Consider the following 21,731-nt stretch of genomic DNA (forward strand, 5'->3'; position numbering starts at 1 on the left):
GATTGAGTGATACTCTTCACTAAACATAACCATGATGGATAAATTGACTATTGGTCTCACACAAATCTGGGCTTAGTTGATTTGGTGGTGATAAGACCACCAAATCTTATCTATTTGATTTATAAACTAAGTACAGTATATATATATATATATATATATATATATATATATATATATATATATATATATTTATATATATATATATATATATATATATATATATATATATATATGTCGTACCTAGTAGCCAGAACGCACTTCTCGGCCTACTATGCAAGGCCCGATTTGCCTAATAAGCCAAGTTTTCCTGAATTAATATATTTTCTCTAATTTTTTTCTAATGAAATGATAAAGCTACCCATTTCATTATATATGAGGTCAATTTATTTTATTGGAGTTAAAATTAACGTAGATATATGACCGAACCTAACCAACCCTACCTAACCTAACCTAACCTATCTTTATAGGTTAGGTTAGGTTACGTAGCCTAAAAAGTTAGGTTAGGTTAGGTTAGGTAGGTTAGGTAGTCGAAAAATAATTAATTCATTAAAACTAGGCTTATTAGGCAAATCGGGCCTTGCATAGTGGGCCGAGAAGTGCGTTCTGGCTACTAGGTACGACATATATATATATATATATATATATATATATATATATATATACATATATATATATATATATACATATATATATATATGTATATATATATATATATATATATATATATATATATATATATATATATATATATATATATATATATATATACACATATATATATATATACACACACACAATGGGGCCTCGACTTCCGATGCTAATCCGTTCCCAGAGACGGATCGTAAGTCGAAATATCGTAAGTCGAAGCGATTTTTCCCATAAGAAATAAAGGGAATTGAATTAATCCGTTCCCCACCCTAAAAATATTAACATACAAATACATTTTATACTGAATACAATGTTTTTTCTAACTACAATACAGTACCTAAGTTGATCTTACCTTTATGGAGGGCTCTTGATGGCATATGGAAGATGGTGATGAGGGGGAAGGAGGAGAGTTGTTACTGTTTGGAAGGGGAGTCCCCTTCCATTATCACATCAGGCAGTGATGTTTTCTCTAGGGTACTCTCTCTCCTACGTTTTCCCTGAATACCACTAGGACCTGGTTGTGGTTCAGTGCTTGTTTGTCTCACTACAAATTTGTCAAGAGGCATTTGTTGTTCCCTTCATTTTAACATTTGTCTGTAATGATGCATCACAGTGTCATTGAATAGGTTAAGGGGGCGTCTGGTTATTGTAATGAAAGTTGTTCAATGTCAACCAATATTATTTTTCTAGTTGTATATGAAAAGTGCTTAAATTGTCCCAAGTTTCAGTACTGCAGCGTAAATAGAAAGGGAGTTTTTTTTTTTTTTTTTTTTTTTGAACGTTTTTTACACATTTTCAAGTCCACACTTCAGAACACACGTTTCAGATAAAATTATTCTGTGACACTTTTCTGACACATTAGCATATAATAAAGGATTTGGGGATTTAGAATTTCCAAAACATCTTTAGTTTTCCTAATACAAATGTTCAAAGTTCCCCAAAAATTTTTTGCAAATATGGCATGTTTATTGCTATTATAAAATCAATAAATGAACTTAGAGAAAAATGAAAGCCCCCCAATGTAGAGACATGCCCTCCACATATACTGTGTAAGTTTCATGTAAATTGAATAAAAAAAGAATGAGTTTTGTAAACGTTTGTGTCAATTGAAAAAAAAACAGAAATGAATAAAGTCTAAGGTTCTAAAATCTGTGGCTGGGGTTGACATCAACCAATTTTCTCCAAAATAGGCATCCTTACAGATAGGCTTACGTACAGTCAGGTGTGTAAGTTTGATGCAAATCGCCCCCAAAAAAAATGAAAAAAAAAAATATTTAAAAAAAAAAAAGAAAAAAAAATCCTTTTTTTTTTTTTTTCCTTAAATTTTTGTTCCAATTAAACTAATAATAATATTTGTTTAATATATGCTATTGTGATAGCAAAGAGTTGTAGTTATGATTTCAGTTGACACTTTTGATTGATAATCGATTTTGACCATTTTTGCATAATTTTCACAACTACTTCAATATTTTTTTTCTCCCTTCCTATTTATGCTACAATGCTGAAACTTGGACCAGATGAAACACTTTTCATATAGAACTTGTCAAAAAAGTTTGATTGAAATCGAATGAGTTTTCATTTTTGCATTTTTGGACCCAGATGCCAACCAGACGCCCCCTTAAGGCAACGACCTACTGCAGCTTGATTTGGGCGAATCGTTTCAGCAAAGGTTTGCAATTCTTCCCATGCTGCACACATTTTCTTAATTGTTGAGGAAGAGACATTCTGTACTCTTGTATCTGCTATATGCTCATCCTTACATGGGTTTTCATATGTTGAGCCTTACCACTGACTTTCCTGGGACTCATGGCAAGGTATATAATAATTACTTTAATGTTCAAAATGCAAAAAATCACCACAAAAGCAGAATTTCTTATAGGCGCGATCGTCACTAAGCGGGCAGCTGTAGTAAACTAAGGCAGGTCGGCCGTGTGACCGGAAACCACGCGCTCGGTCGACCAGAACATGTACCAACAAATATCGTAAGTCGACGACACCATCGGATGTCGAGTCGCATTTTTCGATGAAATTTACATCGTAACTCGAAATTATCGCAAGTAGGGGCAATCGTATGTTGAGGTGCCACTGTATATTATATATATATATATATATATATATATATATATATATATATATATATATATATATATACAGTGGTACCTCGCATAACGAATTTAATCCGTTCCATGTTCGTCATGTGAAACGGACGTCATACAAAACGAGTGTCCCCTGTGTAACCAGTGTGATGCACTGTGTTTATTGTGAAATTTCCCTAGTGTGCATGACATCAAATGTTCCCCAAAATATAATTTTTCTTTGTAAAATGATAAATTACCGTCCCTGAACATGTCTATGTAAAAATAATTACCAAATTCCACTTACTTTGGCTGTGAGGGCGTGGACAAGGTGCGCTTTGACGTCATCAGGGCCTGGTCGCCCGTGTGTGAAGCTCCCAGACACGGTCGCGCAGGCCACTCAAGCACCGCGTGTTGCCACAAATATATTTTCAAATATTTTTTCTATGCATTTCCAATGCGGTTTTATTTGTTTCTTTTATCGTATATGATGCATATTTGTGACCTTTACAATATGTATACAGTAGAATGTTCATATTTTTCCATGAAACTGTGATACATGTGTCAGTAATGTGTCCACAATAAATGTTTATTGTCACAATATTACGTGGTAAAAATTCACTAATATTACAATATGTACAGTTTCATATACTATTTACACAGTAACACACTGTATTACACACTCAGTACTTTGGAGGTGCATAATAGTCAACGAAGTAGTCCATGGTACACAGCGCGACTTTGCTCTTCTTGCACCAGCTACAGATAGATTTTTGTTTCCCGTTTCATCGTTCTGTGTGCTTGCAAATAACGCACTCGCATGCACCCTTGACTTTAGTACTTGTAGGTGGTATGTAGCCAAGCTTGTAAAGCATAAAGTAGTATTGAAACGATTATAGGAAAAGCTCAATTTGTAAGGTAGTCTTGAAAAAATCTCTTTGTAAGGTCCCACACAGGAAGAGATTCAGCTAGCCTCAAAGAGTGTCCATCAGTCAGGAAAAGATTCAGCTAGCCTCAAAGAGTGTCCATCAGTCAGGAAAAGATTCAGGTATTCTTGAAAATATCAATGAATATCACCACCATGGAAGCCGCTAACACTGTTAATCTATGCTACTTGTATCAGATGCATCATCACTGAACGCAGAAAATGATTCATCTATGTATCATCTATATACATTTCAGATGGCAAGGGTGGGGCTCAGAGCTACACCTGGATACGCTCGCTGTATCATCCTCATAGGTGCTGTATCACTGGCATCCGACCGTTGTGTTAAGCCCTTATTACGCCTAGCTTCACCAATGTTATGACCCTTATGTTCTTCAAACAATAGGGTCTGAATTGCACTGACTGAGCACAGTCTTTCAACACCGTGTGGGACAGGTGTTTGAGAGCCAGAGGCGCGTGTGCCACAAATGGTTGCTCACGCACTACTAACCCAGCCAGCAGCCCTTGCCTTTCATATTCGTTATAGCAAAAGGTTCGTTCAGTGTTTGTTGGGTAGGCTGCTCCAGTATGACAATCTTTGTTTCAAATGTGTTCCATTTGTTTTGTATTTGTCACTTACGTCTCAATAATGGAGCAGCCTACCCGACAAACACTGAACGAACCTTTATGACATTTGTCCATTTTTCAAATTGTTCCAACAGTTCTTTTATTTTTCGATTTTTTTTTTTTTTTTTTTAAAGAAACATGGAGCAGCCGACCTGTAGACCGCGGAACGAACCTTTTTGACATTTGTACTGGTTTTCAAAATTCTTCCTTTTTTTTATTATTTTCGTTTTTTGTATGTAAGAAACATGGAGCAGCCTACCTGCCGACCACCGAACGAACCTTTTGCTATAAGACAAATGAAAAATAAATATTGAACACATTTGAAGAAAGGAAAATGTCATAATGGTTTATTCAGTGTATGTAAGGTAGGCTTCTCCATTATTGAGACGCAAATGACAAATAAAAACAAATGGAACACATTTGAAACAAAGATTGTTATAATGGAGCAGCCTACCTGCCGAACACCGAACGAACTTTTTTGACATTTGTTGTATATCAGACATTTCATTTCATTTTTCCTACAAAAACGTCAATGCTTTGCAACATCTCAGTAGTCACCCTTTTATATCCCAGCATCATTAGCATCTTTAAACAAGAACAACATAATTTATGTGCATCGTCGGAGGCATCTAAGAATGTGCAAGAAGCAGCGCTGTCATGTTCACAGAAAATGGTACCATCCGTTTTCTATGTGCGGCGGCTGAGACGCCAGAGAGAGGAGATAAACAATAGAGCGTACAGGACGCCCGCCAAGCTTGGTAGCTACTATTCATGTAATCATATTAAGTATTAAAGTCAGTAACCAAGTCATGACTTTACATCAACCCTACAACCAAGACTTCCTCAGTAACACACAAACACCACATTGGCGACGAGGATGAACTGTGAACGCAGGTATTTGTTCAGTTTCAAACACAAGGGAGAAGCATGCTGCCTGGAGGAGGAAGAGAAGCTGTGAGCGCCATACCCGATGCTGTATGCTAACCGATGCTCCAATGCTGTGTGCTAAACGATGCTGTGTGCTAACCAATGCTGTGTGCTACCCAAGCTGTGTGCTACCCAAGCTGTGTGCTACCCAAGCTGTGTGCTACCCAAGCTGTGCCGAAGAAACTGTGTACTGAGGAATCTGCCGACGTTGTGTACGAAACGACACTTTGATGTGTACAAAACCTGATGTTTTGGTTACGAAACGACGCTTCGTGCTACAAAATTCATCACACTGAACTGACTGCTGTACCGACTGCTGTACCAACTGCTGCACCAACTGCTGTACCAACTGCTGCTGTGCCAACTGCTGTGCTGCTGCTGTGAGTAGGAACAACACATGTACACAAGGGCTAGGTAAGAAGTCAGTTGCTGCTATATTGTGCACTGTTGTGAACTTTTGCATTAAAATGCTTGTGTGCTTTGCAAAATTAAAGTAATTACAGTGAATTCTTGACTAACATATACAGTGCAGTAAGTGTTTAATATTCTGAGGAACATTTAAGTGATAAGTTACATTTATTCAGTAAAAATGGCAAATATACCTCAGTTTCCTGCATTTGATCCTGACTGTGACCAGACAAACCTGTCACAGAGGTGGGTCAAATGGCTTAAAAAGTTTGAAAATTTGTTGATAGTTTCTGACATCAAAAGTGCTGAAAGAAAGCGTGCCTTTCTACTTCATTATGCAGGTGATAGAGTTTGTGACATCTTTGACACACTGAAAGACACTGGTGGTGCCAAAGATTATGACACTGCCAAAGCCAAACTAACAGAGCATTTCAAACCAAGGCAAAATACTGCTATGGAAATTATGCATTTCAGGAGAGCAAAACAACTCTCTAATGAAACTGTGGATCAATACCACACACGTCTGCAGGGTTTAGCAGCCCATTGTGAGTTTGCTGATGTTGACAAAGAAATCAAACAGCAAATAATTGAATCATGCACATCTACACGTCTTCGTCGAAGAGCTCTAGAACTTGTTGATGATGACAGTTCTCTTACCAAGATACTGGATATGGCTCGTCGAATGGAAGATGCTGCACGTGATGCTCGTGTCATGGAGTGCAGTGCCAACAACGGTTCTGCCACTGTTACTAACAGTGATAAGGTATGTAAGGTTCAGGGAGGACATCGTAATCAAAGAAGATATGCCAAACCTAACAGTAAATTTAGCCGAGAACCACGTCACAACTGGGGTCAAGGAACAAGGCTCAAGCAGTCACAACGACCCACATCAGAGGGTGTCAACAATAAATGTTACAATTGTGGAGGAGACTACCCACACCAAGATAATGTTTGTCCTGCTCAAGGTAAGAAGTGCTATGAGTGTGGAAAACTAGGTCATTTTGGTGCTATGTGTCGTTCTGCACTAAAGAAACCACAGTCAATGAATAAAAGCACTGTACGAGGATCAGGTCATAGGGGTCGAGGTGGTAAACACAATATTGCACCTCATATCCAGAATGTTAATAATATACAAGACAACATTTCATTACAACCAGTCTCAGATGACAGTGAATGTGATTATACTTATGGAGTACAAGCAATCACAGAATGGAATGATCTTCCAAACAACCCAGAGACATGTGTATACATTGCTGGTATTTGTCTCAAGGTTCTCATTGACACTGGATCAAACATTGATACCATTGCTGAGTGCCACTATGAGAAATTTAAAAAACAGTTCCCAAAGCTTGAGAACTATAATGGCAAAGCCACTGCCTATGCTTCAAAGTTAGCCTTGCCAGTGATTGGAACTTTCACTGCAGAGATTAAGTCAAAGAATGCAATGCTCATTACTACATTCCATGTTGTTAGGAATGCAAAGGAGTCTTTACTCAGTTACAAGACTGCAACCAAATTGGAGCTACTTCAGCTTTCTAATGCTGTAGCAGTGGAATCTGCAAACAATGTTGATGCTATTGTTGCTGAATTTTCTGATCGATTTAAATCCATAGGTTGTTATACTGATAGCAAAGTACATCTGCATATCAACCCAGATGTAATTCCAGTTGCCCAACCACATCGCCGACAACCATTCCATACTCGCAAGAAAGTCGATGCTGAACTGGATAGGCTGATAGAACTAGATATCATTGAACCAGTAACAGGCCCAACACCATGGGTAAGCCCAATTGTCACTCCACCAAAGCCGAAGAATCCAGATGAGATACGCATTTGTGTGGACATGCGTGTTCCCAACAAGGCAATAATGCGTGAATGCCATCCTACACCCACTGTAGATTATATGATCTACCGCTTGAATGGTGCAACTGTATTCAGCAAGTTAGATTTAAACAAGGGCTATCATCAGCTTGAACTTGATGATGAGAGTCGCTTCATCACAACGTTTACGACACATCGAGGTCTGTATAGGTACAAGCGCCTGAGTTTTGGTATTAACAGTGCTGCCGAGGTATTCCAGCACATCATCAGCCAGGTATTGCAAGATATACCTAATGCTGACAACATGTCTGATGACATCATTGTTTATGGCCGTACCCAAGCTGAACACGACAAAGCTCTTCGTGCAACATTGCAACGCTTACGAGAAAAGAATTTGACGCTAAGCCGAGCAAAGTGTGAGTTCAATCAACATAAAATTGAATTCTTTGGACATGTACTTAGTGACAAAGGTCTGTCTCCAGATCCTAAGAAAGTTGCAGATATCAAGAATGCTGCACCTCCTTCAACGTCCACTGAAGTACATAGTTTTCTGGGAATGGCAAACTACTGTTCTCGCTTCATTCCAGATTTTGCTACCATTACGAAGCCTCTACGTGAGCTCCTGAAGAAAAATGCATCATGGTACTGGAGCGATATCGAGCAAAATGCATTTGATGCCGTGAAAGATGCACTAGTAGAGAATGCGACTGCTGCATACTTTGATCCATCAATGGACACTGAGTTAACGGTGGATGCTAGTCCTGTTGGTTTAGGTGCTGTTTTAGCCCAACACAAACCTGGTCAACCAGATTCCAGAGTAGTAATTGCCTACGCCAGCCGTTCTCTCACAGATGTTGAGCAACGATACAGTCAGACAGAGAAGGAAGCTCTTGCTCTTGTATGGGGCTGTGAACACTTCAATGTGTATCTGCTTGGTGCGCCCTTCACCACGATAGTCACTGACCACAAACCGTTGGAGACCATCTTCAATAATCCAAAGTCCAAACCACCAGCTCGCATTGAGAGACGGGCTCTTCGTCTGCAACCATACAACTTTATGGTGAAATACAAGCCGGGTGCAGGCAATCCCGCTGATTACATCAGTCGACATCCTGCCAACAGTTTCACCATCACCAAGCATCAGCAAGTTGCCGAGGAATATGTACACTCTGTAACCTGTGATGCAGTCCCTAAGGCTCTTACTCTTGATGAAATCCGTACTGCAACCCTAGAGGACCCAACTCTGCAAGCAACAGTGGATGCATTGACTAAGAAAAAGTTTCCACGCATCCCACCCTCAGGAGTTGACCAAGATGCATTCAAAGCACTTGAACGCATCCAGACAGAATTAAGTGTTACGCAACAATGCGACACTGTGCTGCGAGGTACTCGTATCGTTATTCCAGCTGTTCTCCAGCAACGTGCTCTGAAGCTTGCACATCAAGGACACCAAGTTCTTGTTAGGACCAAACAGCTGCTACGAGAAAAGGTGTGGTTTCCTGGCATTGATCGTCAAGCAAAGGATATGCATGATGCCTGTATCCCTTGCCAAGCTGCAGTGGATACTTCAAGACCAACACCTCTACAACCTTCACCACTACCTGCTGCACCATGGACGGAAGTATCGATGGACTTCTGCGGACCACTACCGACTGGAGAGTACTTGATGGTAGTCATTGATGATCACTCACGTTATCCAGAAGTAGAAATCATCAATTCCACATCTGCAAAGGCCGTCATCCCGAAACTCGACAAGATCTTTTCAAACTTTGGCATTCCTGAAGTTGTCAAGACGGACAATGGACCGCCATTCAATGGACAAGACTTTGTCAACTTTGCTGAGCATATTGGATTCAAACACCGCCGTGTGATGCCACTACATCCTCAAGCAAATGGAGAAGTTGAGAGATTCATGCAACCTCTCATGAAAGCGGTACGCTGTGCTCATGCCGAAGGACGATCCTGGAAACAAGCTATGTATGCTTTTCTCAGGAACTACCGTGCAACACCGCATGGAACACTGGGCAAGTCGCCTGGCGAACTTTTATTTGGACGTCCTATGAGAATCGCACTACCCGTCATGCCAGCCGAGGTAACGGATAAACGTCTCGCTCAGAAGGAATATTGTTTGAATAATGCAGATATCTCATTCAATATTTTGTAACTTTGTATTACAGTTTCTTTCATGTTTGTTTAACATTGCATATGTATTTTTAACATTGAAATCCTTTGTGGAAAAGATTAAGTTGTTTAAATTCTTTGTGTGCTTAATTAATGTTACATGTATGCAGTATCTCTTGATATGGTAATAACTTACTTTGTGTCAATAACTTTGCTTTGTGCTACAAGCATGGTAGACATCCTGTATTCATTCTTTTTAAAGAAAAGGAGGGATGTCATGTTCACAGAAAATGGTACCATCCGTTTTCTATGTGCGGCGGCTGAGACGCCAGAGAGAGGAGGTAAACAATAGAGCGTACAGGACGCCCGCCAAGCTTGGTAGCTACTATTCATGTAATCATATTAAGTATTAAAGTCAGTAACCAAGTCATGACTTTACATCAACCCTACAACCAAGACTTCCTCAGTAACACACAAACACCACAAGCGCGACCCCACCATGTGGTGTTGACGTTACGCAAACCAGCGTTCGTCATACGGGACGATTTGACGCCGATCAGGCCGTTCGTTACCCAAAATATTCGTCTTTTGGGGCAATCGTTATGCGAGGTAGCACTGTATATAGATAGCGGGCAGAGTGTATCGTGATCTGGCCTGTACTCCTCTTGACATAGCAGAAAACATTCTAAGGAAACTACTCCAAGCTTGTACTAAAGAGGCACCCTTCTTGAGCCTGGATGGGCACATGTATAAGCAAGTAGATGGGGTCGCTATGGGTTCTCCCCTAGGTGTTCTGTTTGCAAACTTCTACATGGGTACCATCGAACAAAAGGTCTTAGTCGACATGAACTTGAAACCGGCCATATACTGCAGGTATGTTGACGACATTTTTACTCAGGTACCTGAGGTCAGACATCTGCAGGAGCTGAAGGAGGCATTTGAGCGAAATTCTGTGTTGCGTTTCACCTACGAGATGGAGAACGATGGGAAGCTGCCCTTTCTAGATGTAACAGTCATGGAAAAGAGCGGAGGTTTCCACACTGCAGTCTACACTAGAGAAACAAACATAGGAATGTGCCTCAATGCCAATAGTGACTGCCCAGACAGGTACAAGAGGAGTGTTGTTAACGCTTATGTCGACCGTGCTCTCAGCCACAGCTCAGGATGGAAGCAAGTCGATGAAGAACTTTGTAGGGTAAGGCAGGTCCTAGTCAACAACGGCTTCTCCAATGGTTTCGTTGAAGACATCATAAGAAGGAAGGTGAAACGCCATGCAACCTCTGAAGAGACAACTAACACAACACCTGTACCCCCTATTAGACTATTTTACAGGAACTTCTTTTCCACAGCTCATAAAATGCAGGAAAGGGTCCTGAAAGATATTGTTAATAGAAACGTTATCCCTACAGACAAAAATCAGAAGATACAATTGACGATTTACTATAAAACCAAGAAAACTGCCATCCTACTCATAAGAAACTCTCCAGACACAAAGCAGAACGGTTTGAAAGAGACCAATGTCGTCTATGCCTTCAAATGCCCACTTGGGGACTGTAAGCCTCAAAGAACTCAGTATATAGGCAAGACAACAACATCTCTTTCCAGGCGATTAACGATACATAAGCAACAGGGCTCCATTAAGGAACATATAATCTCTTCCCATAACCATACTATCACCAGAGAAGTCTTAACAAAAAACACGGAAATCATCGATAGATACACCGATAGCAGGCGGCTTGATATCTGTGAGGCACTACACATTAAGAAGTCAACACCAGCAATCAACAGCCAATTAATGCACAACTATATTCTACCCACTTCAAGACTCCGCACCAATATAGAAGCATCAAGAAATATGGGCCAATAGGCCCTTTGCATTTACTTCCATTCTTCCCCTTTAACTTTACCCAATATTTCGTGTTCTATCATGTGTTGAAAGTTTGTTTTCACCTCATCCAAAACTGTTGTAACATATCACCTCACCCAAATGCAGGTATATAAAATGAAAAGCCATTTGAATTATAGCATAGTAAGAAATCTGTTTAGTGTTTGCAGGTTATAGTTGTGTGTGTGTAAACTAAAGTCTCTGAAAATGTAATAAGTTATTACGAAACGCGTTCAAGTGTGGCGTCAGACTAGAAATAAAAATGAATTTTGGAGAACTGATTTTTCAATTACCATCGACAGTGAAAAGAAACATAAGAAATATTGAGAAAATTCATGTTAGAATTATTAATCTAACTTTTTCGGTCATATTTAATAATATATGTCTACAGGAAAGACTGCTACCAAAATATACTAATATATATATATATATATATATATATATATATATATATATATATATATATATATATATATATATATATATATATATATATATATATATATATATATATATATTAGTATATTTTGGTAGCAGTCTTTCCTGTAGACATATATTATTAAATATGACCGAAAAAGTAAGATTAATAATTCTAACACGAATTTTCTCAATATTTCTTATGTTTCTTTTCACTGTTGATGGTAATTGAAAAATCAATTCTCCAAAATTCATTTTTATTTCTAGTTTGACGCGACACTTGAACGCGTTTCGTAATAACTTATTACATTTTCAAAGACTTTAGTTTACACACACACAACTGTAACTTGCAAACTCTAAACAGAGTTTAACCCTTAAACTGTGCATGGTGTATATATACGCCCTGAGTAACATGTCCCACGGTGTGCATGGCGTATATATACGCCATAGGGTGCCAGGCCCGATTCAAATGGCCCGCGGCTACACCGGATTCACAGAAGCTTCCTCAGGGCTCTTGTAAACAGACGCTATTTTTTAAAAAAATCGTGGGCAATACTGTATTCTCAGGTGTAAGAGGCACAGTACTGTTGGAGCAACCAAGGCTGGTGCACGCAGCATGAGCGAACAGCTTTGCTGTTCAGCTTGTGACCACAGCATCGCCGAAAAATGTCAAAATAAATATATAATTGTTATTATTTAGCGATGACAATATTACAGATGACCCCTGACTGTGATATAAATAACCAGGGTTGTGATAATAGCAAGAATGTTGTAATAATTAGCGCTGTGGGAGGAGTGATGCTGAGAGACGGAGAGAGACAGCATCGTTTACTGACTGTGTGGCCACCTGTTATTGTTTGCATTCACCATACCAGGTCAGTGGTTCTCTATGGTGAACACAAATGTAGATACTTATATATAATGTGTGTATTAGTGTAATAACAGCAAAAGGATTATGCTGGGAGGAGCCATATGGGTGACGTAGGTGACGTCGTCTGCACGATTTGTCTAGCTGTTTAGAGGGTGGCCACTATGCTCTTTGGGCGCACTACAAGCTTAGGTGTATAGTTACGGTGCATAAAACATGTAGATACTTATATATAATATGTGTATATAGGGTAATAACACTGCAAACAGTATTGTTGGGGGAGAGAGTTTAGTGCGTGTGACCTTGAAAGAGTGATGGAGCCGCCATCTGTGTATAGCGACGACTCTTAGTGCCTGAACTAACTATATCAGCTTAGCTGTACAGTTGTGGTGAACAAAATATATACATACTTATATATAACGTCTGTATATAGTGTAATAATACCACAACTGGTATTGTTGGGGAAGAAAGTTTAGTGCGTGTGTTGAGGGAGTGGCAGCGAGTGGCTGGCTGGTGTGTGGTGGTAACTCTTCGTTGCTTTTCGACTCTCAATACCAACTTAGTAGTTCGTTATGGTGACCAAAACATGCAGATACTTATATATAACCTGTGTATAGAGTGTAATAGCAGCAAAACTATTTGTTTATTGTTTTATAAACATAATAATTGAATCACTAATATGCACATCATACTTTTGAGTATAGTGATTATTCACCACTTTTATTATATAAATATATTACAATACACACTACTGAATAATATTACTGCAAAAAAACTAAGAAAAAATCAATCGAAGACATTGAAACAATTAGGTAATAATATCTTTGTGGCAACTCCCACCTGTCAGCGCGGGTGACGCTGACCGGGTCTGATGACCGCTCTATCAACACCCACTTTTTGCCAGACTTCCTCGGTCAATTGCGCCCAAAATATGTCACCTACGATTTTTTTTTATTTTTCCCGTGCTCAGAGGACACAAATTAACATGTCTAGAAGACGAAAAAAAATTTTGAATTTTTTTTTTTCTTGCGCACAGGGGTGTAAATGTCCCCAGGACCCCTGAGCAGTGTAAGGGTTAAACAGCTTTGATTTTATACCTGCATTTGGGTGAGGTGATATGTTACAACAGTTTTGGATGAGGTGAAAACAAATTTTCAACACAAGACAGAACACGAAACAATGGGTATAATATTTTGTAAGTTAAAAGGAAGAATGTAAGTAACTGCAATGGGCCTATTGGCCCATATTTCTTGATGCTTCTATATTGGTGCGGAGTCTTGAAGTGGGTAGAATATAGTTGTGCATTAATTGGCTGTTGATTGCTAGTATCGACTTCTTAATGTGTAGTGCCTCGCAGATATCAAGCTGCCTGCTATCGCTGTATCTATCAATGATTTCCGTGTTTTTTGATAAGACTTCTCTGGTGATGGTCTGGTTGTGGGAAGAGATTATATGTTCCTTAATGGAGCCCTGTTGCTTATGCATCGTTAACGATGCATAAGCCATTCTATAGGCCATTGCTCCCCTTGCCTCTCTGAGGGGGCCAGGTTCTGGCCATGGTCCCCGGTAGGCCCTTGAACTCCATACACATGACTGATGCCAAAGTCTGACATTAGCATATCAGCCTGGTAAAGCTCCGGGGAGCCTCCGGGTCTCACCCAGAAAATGGCATTTCATTACATTCAACGCTGGTTTTTTCCAAAATTTTCACTATATTGTAACACTTGTCAATGATACAGGTCTATATTTGATGGGATCTTCCCTGCTGCCACTGTTGTAGATTGCTGCTGCCTCTAATATCAACAGGGAATCTGAAATAGGTAGTACAGTGAATATCAACCTTGTAGTGCAAACATTTGTTCTGTGTTAGCCTTTTTCCACACATCTGCTAGGACTCCTGTTCACGGGGATGCCTGAAAAAATCTGTTAAGTGGAATGCTGAGCTCAAGTGCACATTCTCTCAAAACCCATGGTGAAACTCCATCTGGACCAAATGCTTTGTTCTTACTTAGCTCCTTTGGCATTTTTTTCACTTTATATTCAGACACCTCTATGAAATGTGAGAAATCTTTAAAGAATTCGGATAAAGAAAGAGATCTAGAAGTGGTTCTAGATAAAAAGCTATCACCTGAGGACCACATAAAGAACATTGTGTGAAGAGCCAATGCTACACTTTCTAACTTCAGAATTGCTTTTAAATACATGGATGGCAAAATACTAAATAAATTAATCACAACTATTGTCAGACCAAAACTGGAATATGCAGTGGTTGTATGGTGCCCATATCTTAAGCAGCACATCAACAAACTGGAAAAGGTGCAGAGACATGCAACTACTGTAATTTACTCGTGGAAAATAGTAGAGGGGCTGGTCCCAAATCTGCACACAGAAATAATATCATTTGAGACCGGAAGGTATGGCAGCATGTGCAGAATACCCCCGTTGAAGAGCAGAGGTTCAATAGGTACTCTGAGAGAACTCTGTCAACATCAGAGGCCTGATACTGTTCAACACACTTCCACTAAATATAAGAGGCATAACTGGCCGACCCCTCACAATGTTCAAGAGAGAACTCAATAAGCACCTCCAAATGATACCTGATTAACCAGGCTGTGATTCATACATCAGGCTGCGAGTGGCCGCATTCAACAGCCTAGTTGACCAATCCAGCAACGAGGAGGCCTGGTCGACGACCGGGCAGCGGGGACGCTAAGCCCAGAAAACACCTCAAGGTAGCCTTAAGGCAAGGCTAAAAGTTTTGTGAAGAAATGTTTGCACTGCAAGGTTGATATTCACTATGTCACTTATTTCAAACTCCCAGTTGATATTAGAGGCAGCAGCAATACAGTTGCTTTTACAAGTTTCATTGTGTAGCCTAAGGCTTATCTTCATTGTATCTAGAGGCGGTTTACCTGCTTGACGGGGTTCTGGGAGTTGTTCTACTCCTACTTCTACTCTACTGGAAGTACTTGAGGAGTACTCTCTACTCCTCAAACTCTGACTTGTGAGAGTTTGGTCCACCAGGCGTTGGCTCGAGTTATCATGTAAATGGCAACACGTCAAGTTTTGTGAAATATATGATAAAGGCACAAAAAAATTTATACCAAAACAGAGAAGCAGAACTAGGAAACAGGATTGGTTCAACAGAAAGTGCGAGAGGGCCAGAGACCAAAAGACACAAAAATGGAATCAATACAGGAAGAGGCCGAACCCCCAAACATACCAGCGATACAAAGATGCGAGAAACAACTACACGGCATTGAGGAGATGGGCAGAAAGAAACTTTGAAAAAGGGATTGCAGACAAATGCAAAACAGAACCAGGTCTGTTCTATAAATTCATAAACAACAAATTGCAGGTAAAGGATAATATTCAGAGGTTGAAAATGGGAAATAGATTCACGGAAAATGAAAAGGAAATGTGTGAAACACTAAACGAAAAGTTCCAAAGTGTGTTTGTACAAAATGAAATCTTCAGGGAACCAGATACAATAAGAATTCCAGAGAACAACATAGAGCACATAGAGGTGTCCAGAGACGAAGTGGAAAAAATGCTCAAGGAGCTAAATAAGAACAAAGCAGTTGGTCCAGATGGAGTTTCACCATGGGTTCTAAGAGAATGTGCACCTGAGCTCAGCATTCCTCTTCAACTGATTTTTCAGGCATCCCTGTATACAGGAGTTGTAGCTGATGTGTGGAAAAAGGCTAACATAGTTCCAATCTACAAAAGTTGAAGCAGGGAAGACCCCCTTAATTATAGACCGGTATCATTGACAAGTGTAATAGTCAAAATATTGGAAAAAATAATTAAAACTAAATGGGTAGAACACCTGGAGAGAAATGATATAATATCAGACAGACAGTATGATTTTCGATCTGGAAGATCCTGTGTATCGAATTTACTCAGTTTCTATGATCGAGCAACAGAGATATTACAGGAAAGAGATGGTTGGGTTGACTGCATCTATCTGGACCTAAAAAAGGCTTTCGATAGAGTTCCACATAAGAGGTTGTTCTGGAAACTGGAAAATATTGGAGGAGTGACAGGTACGCTTCTAACATGGATGAAAAATTTTCTGACTGATAGAAAAATGAGGGCTGTGATCAGAGGCAATGTATCGGACTGGAGAAATGTCACAAGTGGAGTACCACAGGGTTCAGTTCTTGCACCAGTGATGTTTATTGTCTACATAAATGATCTACCAGTTGGTATACAGAATTATATGAACATGTTTGCTGATGATGCTAAGATAATAGGAAGGATAAGAAACTTAGATGATTGTCATGCCCTTCAAGAAGACCTGGACAAAATAAGTACATGGAGCGCCACTTGGCAAATGGAATTTAATGTTAATAAATGCCATGTTATGGAATGTGGAATAGGAGAACATAGACCCCACACAACCTATATATTATGTGAGAAATCTTTAAAGAATTCTGATAAAGAAAGAGATCTAGGGGTGGTTCTAGATAGAAAACTATCACCTGAGGACCACATAAAGAATGTTGTGCGAGGAGCCTATGCCATGCTTTCTAACTTCAGAATTGCTTTTAAATACATGGATGGCGATATACTAAAGAAATTGTTCACGACTTTTGTTAGGCCAAAGCTAGAATATGCAGCAGTTGTGTGGTGCCCATATCTTAAGAAACATATCAACAAACTGGAAAAGGTGCAAAGACATGCTACTAAGTGGCTCCCTGAACTGAAGGGCAAGAGCTACGAGGAGAGGTTAGAGGCATTAAATATGCCAAAACTAGAAGACAGAAGAAAAAGAGGTGATATGATTACTACATACAAAATAGTAACAATAATAAAATAAAAAATCGATAGGGAAGATTTCTTGAGACCTGGAACGTTAAGAACAAGAGGTCATAGATATAAACTAGCTAAACACAGATGCCGAAGAAATATAAGAAAATTCACTTTCGCAAACAGAGTGGTAGATGGTTGGAACAAGTTAGGGGAGAAGGTGGTGGAGGCCAAGACCGTCAGTAGTTTCAAAGCGTTATATGACAAAGAGTGCTGGGAAGACGGGACACCACGAGCGTAGCTCTCATCCTGTAACTACACTTAGGTAATTACACTTAGGTAATTACCAAAAAAAAAAAATTATTTTTCTTCCTAACCTGTTAAGTCATGTTCCCTGGCCACGAGAAAAAAAAAATTCAATTGAACTTACCGACGACGTAATTGAGCCGACAAGATGAACGATGACGTCACACCCTGCAAAATCGCTCGTGCACGGTGTGTCCCAGAGGCGTCGCGCGCTCTTCAAGCAGGCAGAGTTGCCACGAATTTATTTTCGCATCATTATTTACAGTGTCTAGGCCTATTTTATTAGCAATATTAGTCACAAATTGTGTTGCATATAATGTTACATCACAGTCATTGTCAATAAATGTTACATACATCGAGTATACACATGTGCACACAAATGTTTTCGATTACGTCATTATATTATGTAATCACAATGTTCATTATTATATGTACACACTAGCACGCACTATGTACAGGTTTTTGCACTATTATTGCACATTTAGAATTCTTGGAGAGAGTGGTAGTCGTTGAAGCAGTCGACAGCACACAATGGAACTGCACACGCTTCACACCATGTTTGCACCATTTTACGTTTCTGTACTCTCCTTTTTGTTGTTTTACATACTACGCATTCACGTTGGCCTATTGCACGCTTTCCAGCTGGTGGCAAATGTTTTAGTCTGTGTTGCTGAAAGGCATCCATGTGAGCAAGCCTGGGTGTTGCAGCATGCTGCAACACTGGGTTCATGATTGGTCTTTGCATGCCAGGGACTTCTTGACCAAACTTTGCTAATAACTGTGTTGCAAGTGTAAAAGCAAACGCACGGAAACTAGGTTTACGTCCAGTTTTCACCAGATACATATTATAGCAGGTCAACATGCTCATGTCAACATGATGGAAAAACACTTTTTTCGTCCATTTCAATGTTTTCCGCACACATTCGATAGTGCCAACCATCATGTTAGCCTTATCAATCAAACGCATGTTGATATTGTAGTCAAGAACACAATCTGGCTTATATACTGGTTCTTTCGTTACACGGTTCACCTTGCCACTGTTCACCATTGTACCATCATGAATGGTTGTCAGCATGTTCACTTCTCTCTTGTCTTTCCACCGAACTGAGAGTATTTGATTACATTTCTGTAGCTGGCACTCACCAACTGCAAGTCTACTGTCAAACACTGGCATTTCCCTCCTTCGTGCCTTTACTGTGCCAACCAATCCAGTTCTATTTTCAACCAAAAACTTAGTTAGCAATGGACTTGTATAGTAATTATCTGTGTATAAAATGTGGCCCTTGTTCATCCATGGTGCCATCAGTGACTTCACCACACTACCAGAGAAACCATGTTCGTCGTTACCGAGAATGTCTACATCGCTAGCTGAATACAGAATCATGTGTAACACGTATCCTGTTTCACAGTCACACAGTACAAAGAATTTCAATCCAAATCTGTTTCGTTTGGAGGGAATATACTGCTTGAATGAAACATATCCTTTGAAAAGCACAAAGGATTCGTCAATCACCAGCTTCTGTGCTGGTACGTAAAAATCTCTGAACTTATCAATCACTTCATACATATAGTGCATCACTCGCCAAAGTCTATCATCCTCTGTCCGGTCCTCATTACTTTCAAAATGCAGACACCTGAGGAGTATCTGAAACCTATCTCGGGATATATATTTCCCTAAGAAAAGTGTTGAAATAGTCAGATCTTTGCTCCAGTAATCTGTGATAGCATGTTTGACACAGTGCTTCATCAACATACATATTGCTAAAAACACATACATTTCACCTACATTGGTGGTTTTCCAATGTTGCAATCATGAAAATTCTGTTATCTCTCTTCTAATGAGATGAGCCGCATGAAGGTTCGTTTGGTGTACAATATATTCCATGAGCGGCTCATCATAGAATGCTGTAAAATAAAATAGGATATGAGTGTAAATTCACTCATATCCTCTCCATTATCAGGGAAAAGCTCGGTAATCCCATCTTTATTGTCAAAGGCAGGAATTCGAGGAATAAAACCAGCACCATCACTCCACACTAGTACACCTGGTGTCCTGCGAGACGCAACAGGGGCACGACGGCGAGGAAGTGATGTACACAGTGGACCAGGAGCTGAAGCCCGTCTACGCACAGTACGGCCGCTACGTGCACATAAGGTGGAAGCACGTGAACATCACCACACTACACAGTACCCCATAAAAGGTTGATGCATAAGCTGGAGAAACAGGCAGGAGTAACTGGTAGGGCGCTCCAGTGGATAAGGGAGTACCTAAACAATAGAAAGCAGAGAGTTACAGTGAGGGGTGAGACCTCAGACTGGCGTGAAGTCACCAGTGGAGTCCCACAGGGCTCTGTACTTGGACCTATCCTGTTTCTGATATATGTAAATGATCTCCCAGAGGATATAGACTCATTCCTCTCAATGTTTGCTGACGACTCCAAAATTATGAGAAGGATTAAGACAGAGGAGGACAGCTTGAGGCTTCAAGAAGACCTGGACAAGCTGCAGGAATGGTCGAACAAATGGCTGTTAGAGTTTAACCCAACCAAATGTAATGTAATGAAGATAGGGGTAGGAAGCAGCAGACCAGATACAAGGTACCATTTGGGAGATGAAATACTTCAAGAGTCAGAGAGAGAGAAAGACCAGGGGGTTGATATCACATCAGACCTGTCCCCTGAAGCTCATATCAAGAGGATAACATCAGCAGCATATGCCAGGTTGGCTAACATAAGAACGGCCTTTAGAAACTTGTGTAAGGAATCTTTCAGAACATTATATACCACTTATGTCAGACCAATCCTGGAGTATGCGGCTCCAGCATGGAGTCCATATCTAGTCAAGCATAAGACTAAAATGGAAAAGGTTCAAAGGTTTGCCACCAGACTAGTACCCGAGCTGAGAGATATGAGCTACAAGGAGAGACTACGGGAATTAAACCTCACTTCGTTGGAAGACAGAAGAGTTAGGGGGGACATGGTCACCACATTCAAGATTCTCAAGGGAATCGACAGGGTTGATAAAGACAGGCTGTTTAACACAAGGGGCACACGCACTAGGGGACACAGGTGGACACTGAGTGCCCAAATGAGCCACAGATATATTAGAAAGAACTTTTTTAGTGTCAGAGTGGTTGACAAATGGAATGCATTAGGAAGTGATGTGGTGGAGGTTGACTCCATACACAGTTTCAAGTGTAGATATGATAGAGCCCAATAGGCTCAGGAACCTGTACACCTGTTGATTGACAGTTGAGAGGCGGGACCAAAGAGCCAGAGCTCAACCCCCGCAAGCACAACTAGGTGAGTACAACTAGGCGAGTACACTACCCGAGAACATCACCATCACTACACTACTCTTGGTGCCTCATGTTGTTACATGCGGAGGCGCTTGGCTGGGCAAGACGCTGCTGACGCGACAAAATCTCGCCCAGTAACACCACTGGTACTGGCACCAGGCTCGGTAACACTATGTTCTGATTCCACTTCACTAAAACCAGAAAAAGAGTCACCTTCCTCTGACTCATCACCGAAAATATCCTCAGACTCTAAATAAGCACATGAACTGTGTGGCCGAGGGTGAATTGGAGTAGACACTGGGCTAAGTGGTATGGGTGAGCATATAGGCCTCGCCATGGGAGGCAGCTGTATCTCATTTTCACTGTCAGTGCTACTATCATCGGTCAATTGTGGGTAGTCTTTATCAATATTAGTTATCAAAATCACTTTCCTCACCATCAGAAAATAATTCACTGGTTATTTGCTCTTGGGCGAGTGATTGCGTGGTGCGCGCCCGGGAAGTGTTCGGCCGTGCGCTCGACATGGTGGCTGCTGGGTAACTGATGCCTCCCACACGATGGTAGCGTGAGCTGGATTTTTTTTACAAAATGGCGTCTGTTTACTATAGCCCCTAAGCAGCGTATGGGAGCCCGCTCTACCCCGCGGGGCCTTT

At 40.3% G+C, this 21,731-nt stretch overlaps 1 protein-coding gene across 1 annotated transcript in view; it reads right to left on the bottom strand.

Annotated features, from left to right (window-relative positions):
* Positions 1 to 21,731, bottom strand: part of LOC138352925 (uncharacterized) — a 59,212-nt gene that overhangs the window by 18,371 nt on the left and 19,110 nt on the right. The window lies entirely within an intron of this gene.

Source organism: Procambarus clarkii, chromosome 55 (genome assembly GCF_040958095.1).
Source record: "Procambarus clarkii isolate CNS0578487 chromosome 55, FALCON_Pclarkii_2.0, whole genome shotgun sequence".
Lineage (NCBI taxonomy): Eukaryota > Metazoa > Arthropoda > Malacostraca > Decapoda > Cambaridae > Procambarus > Procambarus clarkii.